Source organism: Erpetoichthys calabaricus, chromosome 5, assembly GCF_900747795.2.
Source record: "Erpetoichthys calabaricus chromosome 5, fErpCal1.3, whole genome shotgun sequence".
Taxonomy (NCBI): Eukaryota; Metazoa; Chordata; class Cladistia; order Polypteriformes; family Polypteridae; genus Erpetoichthys; species Erpetoichthys calabaricus.
The window spans coordinates 30,160,837-30,169,723 of record NC_041398.2 but is presented as its reverse complement, the minus strand read 5'-3'; the positions used below and the strand labels follow the sequence as shown (position 1 = coordinate 30,169,723).

Genomic DNA, 8,887 nt, shown 5'->3' with positions numbered 1-8,887 from the left:
GGTGAACTGGGGTGAGCATCCAGGGCTAGTTTGGTCAGACCACTTGCTCTTTTCCTGGGTTCGTCAGTCACTGCTGTATTAGCTCAATGAATGGTTTCAGTTTGCGCAAATTTAAATGATCTATCCAGTACGATGACAACTGTTTGAAAACATACTGCCTACTTTTCGTATGCTTTGAACATCGGCTTACGTGTTTTTCAGTGTACAGACGTTTCTTTTTCTTGTTCAGGCTAGTTTATGTTTGTATGTATGGCCAGAGGTGAGTTGCAGGGAAGCTGGAGCCTGTCTCAGTAAGCATGGGGTGCAAGGCAGGAGCAATCCTTGGACAGGGTGTCAGTCCAGCGCAGGGTGAACGCACACAAATGGGTCAGTTAAGCATTGCCAGACCAATAAACCTGCAAGTCTCTGGACTGTGGGTGGAAACCCATGTGGTCACGGGCAGAACATGCAGACACTCACCACCCCCAAACACACACGATTTAGGACTTGAGACGTGAACCCTGTTTACAAGGCAGCAGCACTACCACCTATCTATCTGACTGTCTATGTATAGTAGTAATATGTTTTTTTTCTGTCTATGATATACTATTTGCTATGTAGTGCCTATCTATCTGCATTGTAATAAAACACTAAAGTTTGTCTGTCAGTGTGTGCCCTGTGAGCAATCTGATTGGCCACTTTGGTTTTGATGATGCAGTCCAAAGAGGAATTTGAAGGTGAGACACATGAGGAGGAGGAGTAAAGGTGTAGCAACATGCTGAAAGTCACCTTTAAAGACAAAATATAAAAGCAGATGCAAGGTGTATCGAAATGATAGTCTGAGAAGCAGGCGTTATGAGAACATGATCGAGAGAGGGAAAACCAGTCAAGTGAGGTTCAGACACACGAGGATACCAAGGAAAGGCGCTAAAGGTACCTGTAGGGCAACATATATCAAAAATTTTACATAATGTGTGTGTATGTGTATGTATGTATGTGTGTAGCTATATAAATGTAATGAATTATTATTGTATAAAATGGATGTGTGGCCTTCCCTGGTAGGTGACCACCCAAATAATCTGACTGCAATTCAGATCTATGTATATAACTAGGGGGCTCTGCCCCCTGCTCGCTTCGCTCGCCAAACCCTGGTGTTGGGAATGACAAAGAGCGTGATGTATGAATGAGATATAGAATAGTGTGACGGTGTAGATGATGCAAATAGAAAGCAAACAATAAAGTGTGTGGCACAGTGTAAAGGTTTATTTGAAAATTTCTTTGTACACGCCGTTTAAGTGTAAAAGGTAATTCCAGCTCAGAACTTGTAAGGTCATTTAAGATGGTTATTGTTGTGATCAGAGTCAAGTTTGTCAGAGCTTAGAAAGAGTTGTGTCTCTCCAGGAAGTAATGGAATGACTTGGGTATTAATGTTTTCCATATTAATATTTTTTGGACATAATATAGTGCGTTGTGTTAAAAGGGGCATTTGGTCTAATGAGATTGCTGTTCGAAATGTCTCTGTAACTAAGTCGTCGCAGATAAAGGCTTGAGGAATTGTAATAATATGTGCCTGAAGTCCATCTGTATTGGTGAGTGTACCATCTCTCAGTTGTAATAAGCAATTGTTATGATCTGGTTCTGGACATCGTATCTTTTTTACTAACTGTATCTTTTGAAAGCAATGCCAATTGTCTGCGTATTTTAAGGTGCACTGAACAATAGCTGAGTGCATGGCATCTGGAAGAATAGCTAATCACTGTCTAAAATCTCCTCCTCATAAAAGTACCTTTCCTTCAAATCGAATATTATTATTCATAAACGTTTGTAGAAGTTTATGAATGGTGTTGAGTAAGTGACTTCATGCCATTGAACATTCATCAATAAACAACATTTTTTCAAGACGGATGTCACGTGCAGTGCCACCGTTAATGTTCATAGTGGATACCGATTTGTAGGATCTAATGTAGTTGATAAAGATTTCACTTTCAGGTACATCGTCAGTTATAAGCCTCTGTAGATATTCAGTATATGAATGTAAAGAAGGCAGTCTAATTTGACCCTTTTGACAACAACGTGTAAATGTATAACTTGTATTTCCAGTTGTTTCTTCAGGGAAGTGAAGTGAATGACAATGATTGCAAATGACATTCATTAATCCGAATGAATTTTACTGGTGTATGTTTTTCTTGTGCCGTTTGAGAGGCGTGTTGTTGCATGTGTAGTATTTGGGACGTGTTGTTTTGGAGCTGTAATCGATTTGCCTGTGCTGTGTGAGAAGCCCGTTGTAGCCTTCGCTGCCATTAACGTATGTCTGAGACGGGAGGTGTTTCGTTTTGAATCCGTGCCTGTTGCGATGCAGCACTTTGATTGATAGTTTGCGTCATGTGGATCTAGGATGTAGATTTGTGCATATTTGCGTTGTTGATTTGTTTCAGGGTGCACTGTTCCAATGCGATGCAGTATTTGTGCACATATGCGAAAGTAGTATGGGCCATTGCCTTTTGGTGGCCTGATATTTACTCCGGTATATGCAAAAGCAAATGAACTATTGTAGAATCTAATGCAGTTCATAAAGTTTTTACTTTTAGGTACATCGTTAGTTAGAAGCTTTAGTTGAGCTTTGCGTTTTTGGAGTCGAGACATTTTTTCTTTTAGAAATATGGATAAGTAATAAGGAGTATTGCACTCACTGTTAATATGGAGCCTTTTCTGCGGTTGAACGGTTAATAGTGCCTTATTGTAATGAGATCCACCTATGCTGCATAGCCGTCTATTTTGTTGTTTCTTTCGTCTTCGTGTGTTTGTTCCTGTTATCCTTTCCTTTTCGTTTTGTACCCGTGACCGTGTATTCATGACTTGTTTCTTTCTCAGCATGCGAAATATGGATAAGTAATAAGAAGGATCGCAGTCACTGTTAATATGTTTCTTTTTCTGCAGTTGAACGGTTAATAGTGCTTTATTGTAAGGAGATCCACCAATGCTGACACCTATGCTGTCTAGTGTGAAGGTGTTGATGTTCACTTTAGAATATGTGGCTTTGGGTGTCACTTCTTATGGATGTGTGTGTGTGTGTGTGTGTGTGTGTGTGTGTGTGTGTGTGCGAGGGGGGGTGGGGGGGTTGAGGATTGTTGTCGCGCGAGCGTCTTCTTTCTTTTTGTGTTCCTGTGTCTTGTTGAATCCCCCTCTTTGTGTGTGTCCCGTCCCTTGCTTGAAGGGTCTGTGGGGTGGTTTTTTGTTCTTTTTTTTGTGTTCCATGGGCTTGTTGAATCCCCCTCTTGGTGTGTGTCCCGTCCGGTGCCTGTAGGGGGAGGGGGGGGGGTGCCTTGCTGTTGTGCGCGAGCCTCTTTTTTTTTTTTTTTTTTTTTTTTTTTTTTTTCGGGTCTAGTTTCGTGTGCAATGTGTTTCGTGCTTTTCCTGCGTTTGACTTTGCGCCTCATTTCTCCTTTTTGTATGTGCTCACTCCTTTTTTCTGTGGTCTTGTCCGCCACTCGCGGCCCCTCATCCGCCTTTGTCGCCCTCTTTTCTCCGCCTTTCTCCGACTCTCGCGGACTCTTTTTGCGCCTGCGCCTCTCGCGGCCCCTCATCCGCCTCTCTCGCCCTCTTTTGTCCGCCTTTCTCGGCTCCTCAGCCGACTCTCGCGGACTCTTTTTGCGCCTGCGCAGTACGTCTTTTTGCAGCTACGGCCCATGGCCGGATGTGCCTGCGTCCATCATCCGGTTTAGCATTCTCGGATAGTAATATGGATACTCCGATCTTCACCCTGTCAAGTAAGCAAAGCACCCGCCATGGTGCAACATCAGAGGCTTCGCCTCAGGCACTGTCGTCCGAGGTTCAGTCGTATGGCAGTATTTTTTTGCATTTGCCATATTGCTAGCATTGCTAAAGTAACTTATTCTTTGAAATAACTTACTTTTTAATTAATTATTCACATATGACTGCAAAGACCCATTTTCAGCAGCCATTCCTTAAGTGTCATGATGGTCATCTCCCTTATCTGTAATTAGTCATTTTAAATGCTAATTGGTTATTGGAGAAACCTTTGTAACTGCATTAGCACTGCTAAAACCTGTTATTCTGTTACTTAGGTTGCAAGGTCCCAGTTCTGGGTTCAAAAATAGTTAAAATGAAATAGCTTCCTCAGGAAATGTGTCAAAGTAATAACTAAGGATAAACTAAAGGTGTTGACTATTGGGACAATTGAGGAATGGATGTTCAAAAATGAGGTTTTGCAGTGAATTGTGATTAATAAATTAGAAATCAGTCATTTCAAACATTAATAGCCATTAGCAACACTAGTAACGTCTTGGCTGTATTATTAAAATCAATGTAACGGTATCTTGATGACAAAAGCCATCAGTTTCTATCAAAAACAATAATTTCAAAGTCAAAGCAAACTTTGTTATCTCAACCATGTACAAGTATACAGAGAGACGAAATTGCGAAGCTAAGGGTCCACAGTGTAACAAAAAGAAGTGAAAATACAAAATTTAAAATTAAATTAAGATTTAAAATTAAAACACAAACCAGATAAAGAAGTAGCAGCAATATTGATGTGTAGTAAGCAATATGAACATTGATGCAAAGTATGGTATTATACAATCTAGATAAATAAATATAGTCAATAAATATGTAATAGATATAAATAATACAGAAAATATTAGTGTATGATAATAGTTGTTTAAGACATGTGTAAACAATGACCAGTCAGAATGTTTCACAGCAGAAGGATATCAAAGAATGTCAAAGTGCAGTGTGCAAAATACTTAAAGATGAGTATGAGATTTCTACATGCACACTTGTCTTTGCAGGAAAGTGGCTTGCATGTATAAAAGTTCTGTTTTTAGAGGTGGTTGAGGCAGTGTGAAAGATCCCAGGAGGCAGCATGGTGTTAAGGAGTCTAACAGCTTTGGGTTAAAAACTCTCCTGCAGCCTGGCAGATCTGGCTTTGATGCTGCGGTATCTTATTTTGGATGGCAGAAGAGTGAAAAGTCCATGTGAGGGGTGTAAGGGGTCCTGCATAATGCTGCAGGCCTTGTGGACACTGCGTTTGTAAAATATGTCCTGTAGTGAAGGGAGAGGCACCCCAATAAAGTTCTCTGCTGTCTTCACTATCCTTTGCAGGCACATGCGGTCTGATATGTTGCAGTTGCCATACCAGACTGTGATGCAGCTGGTCAGAACACTCTCAATGGTGCCTCTGTAGAAAATGTTGAGGACGGAAGGGGGAAGACTTGCTCACTTCAGCCACCTCAGGAAGTGTAGTCTCTGCTGGGTTTTCTTGATTAGCGATGAGGTGTTATGCGTCCACGTAAGTTCCTCAGTTATGTGCACACCGAGGAACTTGGTACTCCTAACAGTCTCCACATCTAAACCGTTGATGCTGAGTGGGATGTGGGCAGGATGTGATTTTCTAAAGCCCACAATCATCTCTTTTGTCTTTTCGACACTGAGAGATAGATTGTTGTTTTCACACCATGCAGACAGCCGTTCCACCTCATCTCTGTATGCTGTTTCATCATCCCTTTTTATCAGACCCAGCACCGTCATATCATCCTCAAACTTGATGATGTGGTTGGTGTTGTGCGTGGCTGTGCAGTCATGAGTCAGCAGGGTGAACAGCAGTGGACTAAGCACGCAGCCCTGCGGTGCTCCAGTTCTCAGTGTGATGATGCTGGAAGTGTTGCAGCCCTTCCAAAATGACTGGGGCCTCTCTGTCAAGATGTCCAGGATCCAATTGCAGAGAGTGGTGTTCATGCCCAACCTGCTCAGTTTTACAACCAGCTTTTGAGGGATGATTGTGTTGAAGGCGGAGTTAAAGTCTATGAATAACATCCTGATATATGTGTCTTTTTTTATCCAGATGTAGTTGATGAGTATATAGAGAGTTGCATAGACATCTGGCCAAGTCAGTGAGTCCTGAATACAGAACCTTCCACTAATAAGAAAATATGGGTAGCATTACAACCTGGAGAACCTAAGCCATCCATTAATTTTCACTCCTACTAAATTAACTCAATGGCACGTTGCCTATTGAGTCTATGCTGGCAGCATTTTCTGCAAACAAAAAGCCAACCCAGGGCACACTCATGCACAGTACACTTGCCTACTCATAGAGTTGTAAATTAACCTCACAGACACATTTTCTGGATGTATGGAAAAGCAGAGTACCTAGAAAGAAATCAATTTATGATGATGATGATACATTGCCTTTATATAGTGCTTTTTCTCACTACTCAAAGCGCACAGCAATTGTAGGTTAAGGCCTTGCTTAAGGACCCAACAGAGCAGAGTCCCTATTGGCATTTACGGGATTCAAACCGGCAACCTTCCGATTGCCTGTGCAGATCCCTAGCATCAAAGCCACCATTCCGCCATGTGGAAAATGGAAAATTCAAATAGATACTGAGTAGGTCAGGATTCAAGTCTGGTCTTAAGGACCTGTTAAGCAGTACTGTTAACCATTGTGCCACCAATTGCTAAAACCCTTAATGCATTGTGACTGGGGTGAATAAACAGACATAGAAAAACAATTAATGTAAATGGGAAAATAGCTGCCAGATTGGCCTCCTTATATTTGATCAGCATTGGAAGATGGCTATTATGTAGTAGTGTTTAAGGCTGCTTTTAAACTGAATGTTAATCCTTATGAAGTGTGAACGGCGCTATGTAGCGCCCGATCCGGCACAGACTCAGACAGAGGCACGTACTTAAATAAAGCACACTCCTTTATTTTTCTTCAGCCGTAGGGCACGCCTTCCCCGTGTCCCACAGGCTCAACACAGTCCCAAAGCACTCACAAATATTCTCACTAACTCCAATACTCCTTCTGGCACCACCACTCCTCCTCAGGCTTAGTCCTCCTCCTCCCGACTCTGCCTCTCCCGAGTGGTGGTGGCTGGCCCTTTTTATACCCCACCCGGAAGCGTTCCAGATTCTTGATCACCTGACCCTAATTGCCCTTCCAGGTGGGGCTGAAGATCTGACCAGCCGGGCTGCTGACTCCATGCACCTCCCCCTGGCGGCCATCCGAGCCCCCAACCAGGCTATGGAGGACTCCATCTCCCATGGAGCCACGCGCCGGGTTGGGGAATCATTGGCCACCAGGGAGGCTGCCACCAAGCTTCCCGGGGGAGGTATTGAACAGTCCGTGGCTGCTCCCCCGGAACATACACAGTAGGGGCGTCCCCGCCAGGCACTGAACCCAGCTGTCCGTCACAGAAGGCACTCATTGGTTTTAAAGGGTAATGGTGAATGTATTAATTGACAGGTTATTGGATAGGAGCTTTAAAACATTTTGGTTTTTGGTCAGTCGGGCAGTGTGATCTAGTGGAAAAGAAACTGAATTTAAAGTCTGTTGTGTCTTGGTAATTCAATGAGCCAGTGTGTAAAGCAAGCAAGACGCATGCAAGACAGAGCCCCGCCCACCAACAATTCACTAAGCAGCCAACCATGGCACGCAAGACAGAGACTATGGGATACGCACGACAGAGCCCCGCCCGCCAACTCTAACCCTCCTCCCGAGTCCACCCTCGCTCTCGAGGCACGCAGCACCTCACCAAACACCGTCTCAGTCACTTTCGTCTCTGCTACAGTCCACATGCACCTCTGAGCCACATTGACTTTTCATTGTTCTCTTTGGTTCTGGCTGCATGCATGTACTTACACTGACGACAAATATGACATCTCTTCCTCACAAACAAGATTTCGCAAGACGGGAAAAATGGAACACCTGCAACATTACCTTCACATTGTTTTCCTTTTATTTCTGATCCCGTTCAACAACTACAGTGGTGTGAAAAACTATTTGCCTCCTTCCTGATTTCTTATTCTTTTGCATGTTTGTCACACAAAATGTTTCTGATCATCAAACACATTTAACCATTAGTCAAATATAACACAAGTAAACACAAAATGCAGTTTGTAAATGGTGTTTTTTATTATTTAGGGAGAAAAAAAAATACAAACCTACATGGCCCTGTGTGAAAAAGTAATTGCCCCCTGAACCTAATAACTGGTTGGGCCACCCTTAGCAGCAATAACTGCAATCAAGCGTTTGCGATAACTTGCAATGAGTCTTTTACAGCGCTCTGGAGGAATTTTGGCCCACTCATCTTTGCAAAATTGTTGTAATTCAGCTTTATTTGAGGGTTTTCTAGCATGAACCGCCTTTTTAAGGTCATGCCATAGCATCTCAATTGGATTCAGGTCAGGACTTTGACTAGGCCACTCCAAAGTCTTCATTTTGTTTTTCTTCAGCCATTCAGAGGTGGATTTGCTGGTGTGTTTTGGGTCATTGTCCTGTTGCAGCACCCAAGATCGCTTCAGCTTGAGTTGACGAACAGATGGCCAGACATTCTCCTTCAGGATTTTTTGGTAGACAGTAGAATTCATGGTTCTATCTATCACAGCAAGCCTTCCAGGTCCTGAAGCAGCAAAACAACCCCAGACCATCACACTACCACCACCATATTTTACTGTTGGTATGATGTTCTTTTTCTGAAATGCTGTGTTCCTTTTACGCCAGATGTAACGGGACATTTGCCTTCCAAAAAGTTCAACTTTTGACTCATCAGTCCACAAGGTATTTTCCCAAAAGTCTTGGCAATCATTGAGATGTTTCTTAGCAAAATTGAGACGAGCCCTAATGTTCTTTTTGCTTAACAGTGGTTTGCGTCTTGGAAATCTGCCATGCAGGCCGTTTTTGCCCAGTCTCTTTCTTATGGTGGAGTCGTGAACACTGACCTTAATTGAGGCAAGTGAGGCCTGCAGTTCTTTAGACGTTGTCCTGGGGTCTTTTGTGACCTCTCGGATGAGTCGTCTCTGCGCTCTTGGGGTAAATTTGGTCGGCCGGCCACTCCTGGGAAGGTTCACCACTGTTCCATGTTTTTGCCATTTGTGGATAATGGCT

The 8,887-nt window shown here is 43.0% G+C and overlaps 1 protein-coding gene across 2 annotated transcripts in view; it reads left to right on the top strand.

The window, feature by feature from the left end:
- The window catches only part of rgp1 (GP1 homolog, RAB6A GEF complex partner 1), a 37,130-nt gene that overhangs the window by 223 nt on the left and 28,020 nt on the right, over nucleotides 1-8,887 (top strand). Inside the window, exon 1 of one of the 2 annotated variants that reach the window (XM_028801426.2) lies at nucleotides 889-912. The exons of the other annotated variant lie outside the window; for it this stretch is intronic. The gene's annotated coding sequence lies outside the window, so the exon portion shown is untranslated. Of the gene's footprint in view, nucleotides 1-888; nucleotides 913-8,887 lie in introns of those variants that run through there. 2 annotated transcript variants of the gene reach the window in all.